The 13293-nt window shown below is 47.6% G+C and overlaps 1 protein-coding gene across 1 annotated transcript in view; it reads right to left on the bottom strand.

Annotated features, from left to right (window-relative positions):
* Positions 1-1683, bottom strand: part of HOPX (HOP homeobox) — a 41841-nt gene extending 40158 nt beyond the window's left edge. Inside the window, exon 1 of the mRNA XM_012758280.3 lies at positions 1278-1683. The gene's annotated coding sequence lies outside the window, so the exon portion shown is untranslated. The remainder of the gene's footprint in view (positions 1-1277) is intronic.
* Between the last annotated feature and the right edge of the window lie 11610 nt (positions 1684-13293).

Below are 13293 nucleotides of genomic sequence, written 5' to 3'. Positions count from 1 at the left end.
CCCCAGTTAGGAGCTTCAGCCCAGTTAAAAAATAATGCATGGTGGGAGTCTGAGGTTGCTGTGAGCTAGGCTGACGCCACGGCACTCACTCTAGCCTGGGCAACACAGTGAGACTCTGTCTCAAAAAATAATAATAATAATAATGCATGAGCTGAAGTTAGGGTCTGTGGATTTCCAGAGACCAGAAAATGAGCATCAAGGTGTATTAAGGGTACGGGGGGTGAGGGCGGGGTCCAGATGGGGGTGGAACACCTGGCAAAGGTCCTTGGCTTCTAGTAGATTCTTGACCAAAAGGGCTGAACTATGCAATTAATGGCATGCTCTATTCCTTACAATATCCAATATGCATTTTGGGAATATGATGCATAATTATTATTTCTCTACTCTCTGCTCCTCCCTTCTCCTCCCTCCCGCCAACCCCCACCCCCAGTACCTTTGTCTTGTTCTCTGCCTGCCCCGGTGACACTTAACCCTGTTGGACTAAACACACTGCGGGGACCTGTCGAGTGGCAGTGCCACTCCATGGGAACTTCTTGCATTCCTCGCCTCTTGAAGACCTTCTCGTCTAAGCTATGATATGTGGTATGCTGCACTTTTTTATCCAATGACTCTTATTCCACTTTAATTTAATTTGAATACTTGAGTACCATTGTGCTCAACTATCACAAACCTGCATTTCCTTAAAACCCCAGAGCTTGGGATTCCTTTTCATCTAAACAAGATCCATGCCTTCATTGTTATAAATAAATATCATGAGAACAGGATGAAACAAGAAATAACACCGCAACTTCACAATCGAGCTACTTCTACTCAATCCAGAGGTGCCTCCCTCCTCCCTTACCTCCAACACAAAGCATATTTTAAAAAAATAGTATGTCTGAATTTAGCTAAAAAGCCTGGGATGTAGAAATGCGATAATCGGCTTCTAAATGATACAGTCATAGTCATCTGGCACAAGTGCTGGTTTGAACGTGTCTTTCAGAAATAGGAGAGAGCAAGAAAAACATGCAACCTGTGGCCAAAAAAAACCAACCTGGACTCCTCCTTGCTCAAGATTCACCTCAGCCCCATGCATGCGTGTTTTGCAAGGGTCTGATGATCTTATACCACCCAGCACTTTCTGGCTCCCTGCTTGGCAGCTAGCTTCTTACAATTTTTTTTTTATTCTCTCCTGTTTCCCAGCAGAAGAGCAAATATAAGCAACGACAGCATTTTGATCTCGTTTCTACACAAGTTCGTCCCTCTGCAGTAAAGGCAAACCTTTGAGAGTTACTTACGTGCAAGTGGCACAGGCAAGCCGTGGGTTTGGACGCTGCGATTGCTGAGGCCAGCCTGCTTAAATAGGCTGACGCAGCCTGCTGATAGCACGTTTATTTACGCCTGGGAGTGCTCGCTCAAGCAAGGACCTGAAAAACCTGCAGCGTGGGCAGGAGAACCGCAGCAGCCGAGAAATCCTCCGAGGTTACAAGGCTCCTCGTTATTCAGGTTTGATCCCCAGGCGGGGGCCGCCTGAGAGTCTCCTGGAACTTTCTTGTCACTCCCTTCGTGTCCCTTGTCCTCTTCCTTAGCCACCTGAGACTCTCCTCCAAGACTGGCCGGTTGAGATGTGGCTGGGAGAAGAAAGGGAAGAGAAAGGGGACCCCTGCACCCTTTGGGCGACTTCCTCATTTCGCGATGACCCGGCTTCCAGTTGGATGTCCCCTCATTTGAAAGCCCAGGTCTGGGCCGCCGGATCGCACAGCTCTGCTGGGCCCGGGCCAAGCCAGGAGCCTGGACGATCGCCCGATGAATGAAAAGTTGTTTTCTTTCGGGCACAGAATGCACACATAAAGAACAGTTCATGGGGGATATTCCGGCCAGGATGATACAATTTTAGGTCTCCTTCAAAAAAGTATTTTTGTTGCTTCCCCCACCCCCCAAGTCCCCACATCTCTGCTTTCCTCTTGCCCTCCGCTCCCCTCCCCTTTGTTCATGACATTCCTATCTAAGACTCGAAAGATCCCCCATGGGAGCACAAATAAAAAGCCAGTGTGTGTGAGTGAGCAAGCCCGTGGGAAGATGCACGCCCAGTGTGAGAGGGACTTCAGTGGCCCGTGTGACCGTCGCTGGAAATGTCCCCAAAGGCGAGGGGACGCGTGTGGGTGTGAGGACCCGGCTGGCCGATGTTTATCTTGATTTTAGTCGCTGGATCCGGCAGTCAATAGTCTGTGGCTGCACGCTGAACGCATCCAGCGAGTGTGGATTTTGAGCAGGTGAAGGAAGGGAGACAGGGTTTGGTGACATTGCTCGTGGGGGCATCGGTGTGGACCCCAAGCTGGAAAACGCCACCCAAATATGCACACCCTGGAGTTTCCACTTCACTGGAGAAAGCAAAAGCTCACTTGGTTCTCTTGGGAACAAAGAGCAGCAATCCTTCAGGATATTTCTCTCCCTCTTGCAGAAGGGGTGACGGCTATAAAACATGCGTGGGAGAAAGCAGAGACAGGGGACCCGGGTTAACCCAACCCTGGTTACCGGAGGAATTCTTTTATCTCCTTCCTAATTCATTGCCTAACTTCTGACTGTTCTACGGCCAAATCTGGATCCTTGCCTCCCAGATTTCTTGAATGCGGGAACTTCGTCTTGCTCATCTTTCGACACCCACAGCGCCTGGCACAAATTGCTGCGACAATGACAATGACAATGGCGAACATCCAGAATCCAGAGAGACAGGCTCTGCGCCAGGCTCTGGAGAAAACCGTGCAGAGAGTCCGCTTGCTTATTTAAGCTTCACAACAACCTTATGAGTTAGTTTTTTTTGTTTTTTTGTTTTGTTTTTTTTTTGAGACAGAGTCACACTTTGTTGCCCAGGCTAGAGTGAGTGCCGTGGCGTCAGCCTAGCTCACAGCAACCTCCAACTCCTGGGCTCAAGCGATCCTCCTGTCTCAGCCTCCCGAGTAGCTGGGACTACAGGCATGCGCCACCATGCCCGGCTAATTTTTTCTGTATGTATTAGTTGGCCAATTAATTTCTTTCTATTTCTAGTAGAGACGGAGTCTCGCTCTTGCTCAGGCTGGTTTCGAACTCCTGACCTCCAGCAATCCACCCGCCTCGGCCTCCCAGAGAGCTAGGATTACAGGCGTGAGCCACCTCGCCCGGCCATGAGTTAGTTATTATTATTATTATTGTTGTTGTTGTTGTTGTTTTACAGATGAGGAAAGTGAGGCTCAGAAAAATTAAATAACTTCCAAGGTATAATCCGAATCCAGTTCCATGTGACCCCGGAGTCTGGGTTTGCACTCAGGGCTGATTTGAACCAATACATGGAAAAGTTGCCTAAGAGTGTTTTCATATGTCCTCATTTGCTTACTGGGCGCCGTCTTCTGGAATGTGATGTCCATGACCACAATGAACTCGCCTGCCTTGTCTATTCTTGTAACGCCAGCACCCTCACAAGTGCCTGACACATAGGAGGGGCTCAACAGGTGTGCTGTTTGCTCAATTTCTTTTTTTTTTTTTTTGAGACAGAGTCTCACTTTGTTGCCCGGGCTAGAGTGAGTGCCGTGGCGTCAGCCTAGCTCACAGCAACCTCAAACTCCTGGGCTCAAGCGATCCTCCTGTCTCAGCCTCCCATGTAGCTGAGACTACAGGCATGCGCCACCATGCCCGGCTAATTTTTTCTCTCTCTATATATATATTAGTTGGCCCATTAATTTCTTTCTATTTATAGTAGAGACAGGGTCTCGCTCTTGCTCAGGCTGGTTTCGAACTCCTGACCTCGAGCAATCCACCCGCCTCGGCCTCCGGTGCTCAATTTCTAAATTCATTTGGAGGCTGTGTAAGCCAACAGACAGAGGTCGCTGACATCAACAGAGTCTCATCTTGCTTTAGTTCAGACGCATTTCTTTTGCTCTTGCACCCTGTGTCAGCTTCCAGCTCTTTCTCTTTATCCACTACATCATGGAGATGAAACTAAAAGTGGCTGAAACTATGAAGCAATTTTTACATCACTTAGGAACTCTGCAGGTGTATGGTTTCCGGTTGTTCAGTGGTGCAGTGATGTCACCAAGAACGCTGGCTTTTTCTGTCTTTCATTGTGTAGCCCTCAGTATGACGGCATTGTCACTTGCAGTGGTGAGATGGCTGCAGCGGCTCCATCCCTGCCTTACATCTCTAAACATCCAAGCACAGGTAGGAAGGGGCGTAACTTTCTCCTGAGTATCTCTCTTTTTGTTTGTTAGAGAGAAAAATCTTTCCAGAAGCCATAAGCAGACTTGCATTTATGTCCCCTTGTTGAGCACTGGCAAATGCATTGGCCAAATCCATCACTTGCAAAGAGGAAAGGAACTACCGTATTTCCCCGAAAATAAGCCCTACCCATAAAATAAGCCCCAGCAGGATTTCTAAGCATTCGCACAATAGAAGCCCTACCCTGAAAATCAGCCCTAGTGATGGGCGTGGCTATGAAAATCAGCCCTGGTGATGGGCGTGGCTATGAAAATCAGCCCTGGTGGTGGGCGTGGCTATGAAAATCAGCCCTAGTGAAGGGCGTGGCTTCGCAGCGCATCTGCACAACCCATGCATTTCGTTGTGGATTGGTAAAGAAGATGAGCAGTCCTTCTCATCTGCCCCATGGTGACAGCTACTATCCCAGAGGTGACCGGAAAGGTGTGGGCAGCCCCACCCACAAGGTCGGCTCCCCCTGTCAGGTCCCAGGCACCCTGTGCGTGCTACAAGCTGAGGCTTTGAGGGGAAAATAACACATCCCCTGAAAATAAGCCCTAGGGTGTCTTCTTGAGGAAAAATAAATATAAGACCCTGTCTTATTTTTGGGGAAACACGGTAGGCTAATCATGATTCATCTCCTAGGCCCGAGGGAAGGATCCACCTTCCCCAGACAAGTTGCTCTGATGTCTGAACAAAAACCAAGACCCAGTTAACAGGGAAGAAGCAGAAAAGTGCTACCACCATGGCTGCTGATCCAAGAAATCCTTTTTTTTTTTTTTTTGGACAGTCTCACTCTGTTGCCCAGGCTAGAGTGCCGTGGCGTCAGCCTGGCTCACAGCAACCTCCAACTCCTGGGCTCAAGCGATCCTCCTGCCTCAGCCTCCCGTGTAGCTGGGACTATAGGCATTTGCCACCATGCCCTGCTAATTTTTTCTATATATTTTTAGTTGTCCAGCTAATTTTTTTCTATTTTTAGTAGAGATGGGGTGCTCAGGCTGGTCTCAAACTCCTGACCCCGAGCGATCCTCCCTCCTTGGCCTCCCAGAGTGCTAGGATTACAGGCGTGAGCCACCTCGCCCGGCCTAAGAAATCCTTTAAAGCCGCAGTCCCCAATCCCCCAGCTGTGGGCCAGTACCGGTCTGTGGCCTGTTAGGAACGAGGCCGCCTGAGCTCCGGCTCCCCACCCTACCATTCATGGAAAAACCATCTTCCATGAAACTTAGAAACTGGGCCACCCGGCAGGTCGTGAGTGGCGGGAAAAGCTTCGTCTGTATTTACAGCCGCTCCTTTTCGCTCGTGTCACTGCCTGAACTCTGTCTCCCCCGTCCATGGAAAAACTGTCTCCCATGAAACCGGTCACTGGTGCCAAAAGGGTCAGGGACCACTGCCTTAAAGAATGACGGCCTAAACTGCTTTCGTGCTAGAGTGCCACTTCTGCTCATCACTTATTTGATCCAGGGCGACTTAGGTAGCTTCGCTCAGCCCAAGTGTCCCCATGTGTAAAATAAGGATAATGACTCTTATCTCCCAAGTTTGTTGGAAGGACTAGAGACAATACATGCCAAGCTCTTAGCATAACGCTTAGAACATAGTATGTGCTCAATTAATGGTGGCTACTGCCAATAGTTACAAGAAGCCAGATTTCTTTCTATCCCACGATCATCTTGCTGGAGTCCATGCACAATAGTTGGACCCAAAGGCCCCCAGACGCCAAAGCAGACAGGGGCCTTGGTAGAAGCCAGGGATGTCTGGATGGTGGAGACAGGTATTCTCTTCCTGCCAAAAGCCAGAGATCATCGAAGTGCAGAGAGCTCATTTATGAACAGGGAGTGTGTAGAACTGAGCAGTGGTACAAAGACATAAACAAGCCATTGCTTGGGGGCTAGAAAAACTACCAAAGACATTTAAGTGCATTCACAGGGAAGGATGGAAACCTTCCAAGGGCCCAAATCTGACCTGCACAGAAGCAAAGGAGAAAGAAGGGCAGCCTGAGGACAGAGGCGGATTTGCTGAACGTTCTGGCCCCCAAAGCGTGAACTTAAAGGGAGGCTTGGAACTCCGCAGGGCTTTGGCAATTCCAACTCCTGGAGAGCCCTTCCCAGCCCAACCTGGCTGGGACGTGGAACCGTGTGGAAGCAAAGGAGGATCAGCAGATGGCAGAGCACCTGGACAAAGAAGAGACTGCCAGCTGGCCCACGACACAGACATTCCCTTGGCTTCTCCCGGCAATGGATGTCTCAAGTTCCCTGGTTAGAACGTCACCACACTCTGTATTCTTTGTGATTTGTTGGAGGCATAGGAATGATTAAGTCATCCTTTCGGTGAACTGTATGGACTTCATTCTAAGCTTGAATTCCGTCACCTTGCCTAACCCGTTTGTGGTGCTCACGCAGTCCTAGGTCACTTGGGGACTGGAATTCAGATCCTGTGGCCTGTCACCGTCACCCCTTCCAGAAAATGCCTGGGTAAGGTGTCCCATCAGGTGTGGCTCGTGTGGCATTTGCTTTTCTTTTCTACCTAAGAACCACAGTTTCTTCTCGTTCCATTTTGTTCTATCCAGATTCTAACGAATGAAGAGGTCAGGCCGGGCGCGGTGGCTCACGCCTGTAATCCCAGCACTCTGGGAGGCCGAGGCGGGAGGATCGCTCACGGTCAGGAGTTCGAAACCAGCCTGAGCAAGAGCGAGACCCCTCCTCCCAATCTCTACTAAAAAATAGAAAGAAATTAATCGGCCAACTAAAAATATATAGAAAAAATTTTTCCAGCACATTTGAGATCTAAAAAAAAAAAAAAAGAGATCACAAGCATTGTTTTTCTTTCTGATCCCATTCACGTTATTGGTGGGGGGTAGAGGGGAACGCCATTGGTAAGGGGGTGTGCTCACCCCATCTATAGGAGGAAGGAGGGAGGAGGTCTCTTTCTTCTCCCATGAATGGCTCGCTCCTCTCCCCAGCATCAGGGCTCCATGGCTGCTGGCAGGAGCTGCCCAGGGAGCAGCAGCAGCCTGGCGACATTCTCAGGAGGGGTGGGGACGGCACCCCCCCCCACCCAGAGGCTGCTAGTTCCAGGAGTGATGGGAAGATGCAGCAGGTGGGGGCCACGCGGCCTGAACGTAATCCCCCGGCTCATGGCATGACAAAAGCGTCCCCACGCCCACAACCGAAATGTCAGGCGGGGCCCTGAGCTTGTAGAAGGCAGAGGGTGGGGAGGTGGGGAAAGGAAAACAAAATCCTTTGATAAACAGCTTGCTCGACTGGGCGTCGAACCCCGGGCACACTCTCGTTGTACGGTCCATGCTCTTAACCACTGCACTGCTCGGGGTGCCCCAGCCCCACGTTCTGTCTATTTAAGAAACTTGATTTCTGCAAATGATTTCACTGGGAGACAGAAAGGAAAAGGAAAGGAATATTGAGCACACAAAAATATAAAATTTAAGGACAAGACCGAAAAAAAAAATTCATGCTTGACACAGTGGAGAAAGAAAGGGTTGAAAATTATTTGGGCTAAAATCACAGAGCAGCTGAAGGGAGAGAGGAGTTTTGATTTGAAGCTAGAGATCCTTTTCTTCCTCCTTTCTCTACCCCAAGGGCACCAAGACTTGTGGGGACTCATGGGGTGACTTAGAGAAGCTCACCTCTCCTCTAGGCTCAGCTGCTCGTCTGTGTAGGGAGGAAGTCAAGCCAGCTGATCTCTCTGCGGTCCTGTCTGTTTTACTCTCATGCCCTCATGGGGCAAGGGTCAGGGACATGTGAATAGGGAGGGGACACCCTCAATCAAGGCCGAGAGGAAGCCTCGATGCACAGGTGCAGCTTTCCTGACTGTTCTAACATGGAAACACTCTGTTTCCACGCTCCCTGCTCTCTCCCCCACAACCTGGCCCTCCCCCGGGACTCCCCACACCTCCTAGGATCCAGCAAGTAGACGGCAGCACCTGGCATGGGGTGAGGGAGGTGGAGGAGGGGGGCAGCAGGACTCTGCTCCAGCTACAACGCCCCAGCCACATGCTTGCTCGGTGCCTGGCTTTCCACTGCAGTCCAGGGAGACATCCTGAAAGAGAAAACCTCAGAATGGGGAGGAGAGAGGGAGGAAAGAACTGTAGATCATTCTTGAAAAATGCCTAAACGTTCTGGTTTCTGCTTTTGACAAAAATATGCTGTGGTCAGACTATGAATGAATTCAATGCAACTCTGTTCTGTGTATTCCAGCAAAATCCAGCCTCCTCCGTGGCCCTCTCTGAGGTTTCTGCAACCGGGCAGGCCCTGGCAGTGATGTGGGTGACAATTTTAGGTCTCTTATAGAATGTCTCCTACTGTGGCCTACCTATCCCACAAACTGTGGCGCACACTCGTGCATCTGCCTTCCACCTTTCTGGACAGTCGGCTCCCGAACTAGTCTTTCCAGAAGGTTCTGAGTAACCTGCGAGAGGGTGTGGTGTCCAGGGTTGATCTTAGGGAGCTGACACCTCTGACTTTGTCCTCTGGCTCAGAGAGAAATGGATCTGGCCCAGAACCAAATCTCAGGCTGATAACAATTTTGGGGGGGTGGGTGGGGGGGGTGTTAGGGTTCAGAGTAAAAGCTTTGGAGATTGTCTGGACCTGGTTCAGAGCTAGGGTAACTGCCTTTCCTGGTTTTCCCAGAACTGTCCTGATTTTAGCACTGCAAGTTCTATACCCCAGAAAACCTCGGTCCCAACTAGGGGTGGTTTGTCACCCTACTCCAGCTCTTCTAGCCAGTAATTTAACCACTTTGTGTCTTACATTCATCATATGTGGAATGAGGATAATGACAACAGTCTTGTCAATGGAAAAAAAGCCAAAGCCTGCAAAATAATTGTTTTTCTTTTTTTCCCCTCCTCCCTTTTTTTCTTTTCTTTCTTTTTTTTTTTTTTGTTTCTTTTTTTTTTGCAAAATAATTTTAAAGAGATTTATTCTGAGCCAAATGTGAGGACCATGACCCGGAGCCACTGCCAAGAGGCCTTGGGCAAGTGGACTCGCTGTGGCTGGGTTACAGTTTGGTTTTTATACATTTTAGAGACAAGGGTTACGGGGTAAAGCCATCAATCAATATGTGGGAGGCATACATTGGTTTGGCCCAAAAAGGAGGGCCATCTTGAAGGGGGGAGGGGGGCTTACAGGTTATAGGTGGGTTTAAAGATTCTTTAGATTGTAATTGGCTAAAGACATGAAGCTTTGTCTAAAGACCTGGAATGTTTTAACATAAACTGTTTACCAGAGATAAGCCACCATTTGTTGCATAAATTGAGGGCCTGCAGGTGTGTCTTGCATACCCTTAGGCCTGTTGATGGGTTACAAAGGAAGTCTCCAAGAAGGGAGGGGGGCATAATGAGGCATGTCTGACCTCCTTCCTCCTGGCAGGCAACTTTGCCCTAGAATATTCCTTTGGCCACGAGGGGGTCCATTTAGTCAGCCGGTGGGGCGGGGGTGAGCATTTTAGTTCACAGTCTCATACAGTATTACAGGAGTAGGGTTAATATGCGCCCCCCCCCAAAAATAGAGGATTGGATGACAAAATCATGTCTTTGTGTCTCTTTTCCAGAAAGGAGTAGATGTCTCCTCTCCCCAAGGTATTTTGACTTTTCCAAGTGTGGGTGTGAGGATAGCACTTGAGGATTTTGAAACACATTTCAGAAAGGGCATCGAGGGCTCTCCCAGCCCTGTGATTATCTGATCAAGTGTAAATGGCAGGAGCAGCTGCCTGTTTGCAGAAGTCACTTTTTAGCAGCTACCGCAGCATCTAAGTCACAAATAAGGGATTATGAAGCCTTTTCTTTCTCAGCTTCTTTGTTGCCCATCGGGTATTGTCTGCAGAGATGCTTAACTAACAGCCATGTTCTGAATGACTGAAAAAGGAAAAGAAGTCAATGTTTTCTAAGGACTCCCTCGAAAGGCATTTGCAGCGACAAGGGTGGATTCACGAGCATCTTAATTCCTGGCAGGAAAGGCTGAGGGCTGTCTTGGAGACCAGAAGCAGCAGGCAAGAACTCTCTTAACAAAAGAGGGGCTGGGGGGTTATTTATGCAAATGCCCTGATAGAAGAAGGCCTAATCAAAGCCACCATAGCATAAAATCTGCAGGCAGATTAAGAAGTATTTGGAACATGAGAGTTTCAAAGGGATCCAAGCTTTTTCTGAACGGAAGGAAGCAACTGGGGGAAGTGGTCTTTCATGCCAAGCTAGGGATTATTCGCAGTGTAAACACCTTTACCACCCTGGCCCTCCCACCCCCATGGCAAATGAAGTCCGATGCACTAGAAAGAGTGCCAGATTCTGATCGGAAACAGAGGTCTTCCAGAGTTGGAATAGTCAACATGCAAGGCTTTGGTATGAAAAGAGAAAGAACTGGTTCTCGCCTGGGGCAGTTAATGACACCATTTTGCATAATTAGAGCACCTGTGGAAGTAGGGGGGGGAAGTGCTCTCCAATCTGGAATTTACATATTTACATAAACATTAGTGTGATCAGTGGTTTCAGCTCCTCTCTGGCATTCACATTCTAACTTGAAGATTGGGCAAAACGCCAAGGGGAGGACACTGACAGTGTTTGGTGGCACACAAAATTGCCTCCCAGACTCTGCAGAAATCTGCAAAGTAGATGTGTCTAGGTGACCAAATCATCTTTTTTCTTGTGCTTCCCACCCTTTCCTAAAGAAAATTAAATTCTGGGATAGTTAATTTAAAATTCAAAAAATCTGATTATCAGGGTCGCACATTCATGCATGTTCATTATCCATCTGCTGCCTCATACATCGCCCCAAAGCTCAGTGACTTAAATCAACTACAGTCATTTTGTTACCGCTCCCAGTTTCTTGTGTGGGTCAGGAATTCAGAGAGGGCTCAGTGGGAAGATTCTGGATTGGAGTCTCTCAAGTGGTTGTCAGAAGACAGAATCTGAAGCCAGAGCAGCAAAGGGGCTGGAACAGCTGTAGTCTTGGTTGGCATCTCTCTCCTCACATAGTCCCAAGGACTCTCCATAAGAGCTAGTTGAGCTTCCTCACAAGATGGCAGCCCCAGGGCAGTTAAATGCTTCAAAAAAGTATTCCAGCCCCCAAGACAGCAGCTGCATCCACTTTTATGACCTGGCCTCAGAAGTCACGGAGCATCAATTCTACAACATTCTGTTGGTTCCAAGTGAGTCACAAGTGTACCGGATTAGGGACCCAGCCTACTCCAGTATGTCCTCATCCGAACTAATCGCATCTACAATGACCACATTTACAAATAACACCCCATTCTGAGGTACTAGGGCTTTAGGGCTTTAACATATGAATTTTAAGGGGACGCAATTTGACCCATAACTTGTCTCCTATTTTCTGAAGGAAGAAGCTTCTTTGATGCGGTTTCTGAGACTATGAATAGAGGAGTAGGTTCGAATCTCAGGTAAGATTTCCAAATTTTACATCTGTCTCCTCCTTTTCATGGCCCTTGCCATTCTCTCTAAGCTCCTAAACACGCTTTAAATTTTAAGTAAAGGTTTTCATTAAGGCTATTAATGTCATTAGCATATATTAGGATTAAATTTCCTTTTTGTTAACATGTAATTATCAAATGTTGGTTATGGGGCCTCATACCCTCTCAAATTTTCTATACTCCTAATGCCCCTAGTTATATAACTTCAAATTGCATAGGTTTTTCAAGACTTTATCCTCCTTGCAACCTGGGGCTTACTGATGTAGCAACCTCATTTAGTAAAGAGGCTTAAAGAGCAATTTATTGACTTTGGGGATTCGAGATTGTTCTCCCGCAATTTATTTCCTTTGGATGTTTTAAGCAAAAAAAAAAAAAAAAAGACAGGCACATCCAGCTGCCTCATTAGAGAAGCCACAAATCTTTGGCTTTCCTGCCCTAGCACTTATCTTGGCCTTGATGTTTGTAAAATACTATCCACTCATTAAATAGCCAGTTCCCACTACGCCTTTGTGAGTCCTGAGAATTCTTGCCACGTTCAGTAAGAGAAATTGAAGCAAAAAGCACCAAGATGCAGGCACAAGGTGACATAACAAATCAGAAGCAAACCCAAGTGACTGCCATTTCATGAATTTGTCCTGTGCAGACCCAGGACATAAATTTGTCCTCCTCCTCCTCCCAGAATCCACACAGCCAATTTCCCCTTTGCTCGGTAGAAGTTACCAGAACCCTAGCACACGAGGACAACGCCCAGCAGACACCCACTGGGGGAAGCCTTGTTTTTAGTGTTTGTCACCCCCCTGGAGATTCCAAGAAATCTTAAGGGCTACCTTTGGGATATGAAACCCTTTTGTACTATAGGGCGATAAGATCTGGCAAATTCAGGTTACATAAACAATCATGAAAAAGATATGGAAGGTGTTCCTTCTAGTCCCAAAACATTGTGATCTTCTTGATCACAGTATCTATCACAAACAAGCTCCCTGAAATTCTTTGGTGGAAAGCCGGTAAACACTCATAGCAAGCTTTAAGGGCTTTCCTTAATTCTAGGTAAGTGCTCAAAGCAAGAATCCTAGACATCTATGCGACTGCCTTCCCACAAAGGCTAGGAGGCACTATAGCACCTTCTGGTATTTGCAAAGTTCTCGTTTTTGTTTTTTTTTTTTTTCCCTCTGGAGAGAAAAATTTGCGTATAATTAATTGGCTGGTCCTAACCTTGAGTGAAAAGAATTCAATAGAATGGAAATTATCTTATTGCAGGTGCCCACCTAGACTGACATTTTACTCTTAGGCAGATACTCTTAGGCAAATGTCAGCCTCCTAATCACATTCTTCTGTCCTGACACCAAGTTTTACCCTTTCCCTGCTTTTTTCTTTAGTCATCCTTTAGAGCTATGAATGGCTTTCCACTCAGCAAAAGCATGGCCTTCACTTTCACTTTGATTATGTAATATTCATGGGGCATGTCACATGAGATGGACCTCTTTCCGGCCCCGAATAGAAGTTGAGGCTTGTTATTTTCACATTAAAATGCCATCTTGGTCCTATAGATATTGGTAAAATCTAAGCACAGGGATCTACGCGGTTAGGTTTATTTTCATAATCAACACCAGGAAACTCATCTCTTGTCTCATTTCATCCTGACTGATAGGAATCTCAGAGCTT

The sequence above is a fragment of the Microcebus murinus genome, chromosome 26, assembly GCF_040939455.1.
Source record: "Microcebus murinus isolate Inina chromosome 26, M.murinus_Inina_mat1.0, whole genome shotgun sequence".
Lineage (NCBI taxonomy): Eukaryota > Metazoa > Chordata > Mammalia > Primates > Cheirogaleidae > Microcebus > Microcebus murinus.
This window is presented reverse-complemented; position numbering and strand designations above follow the sequence as displayed.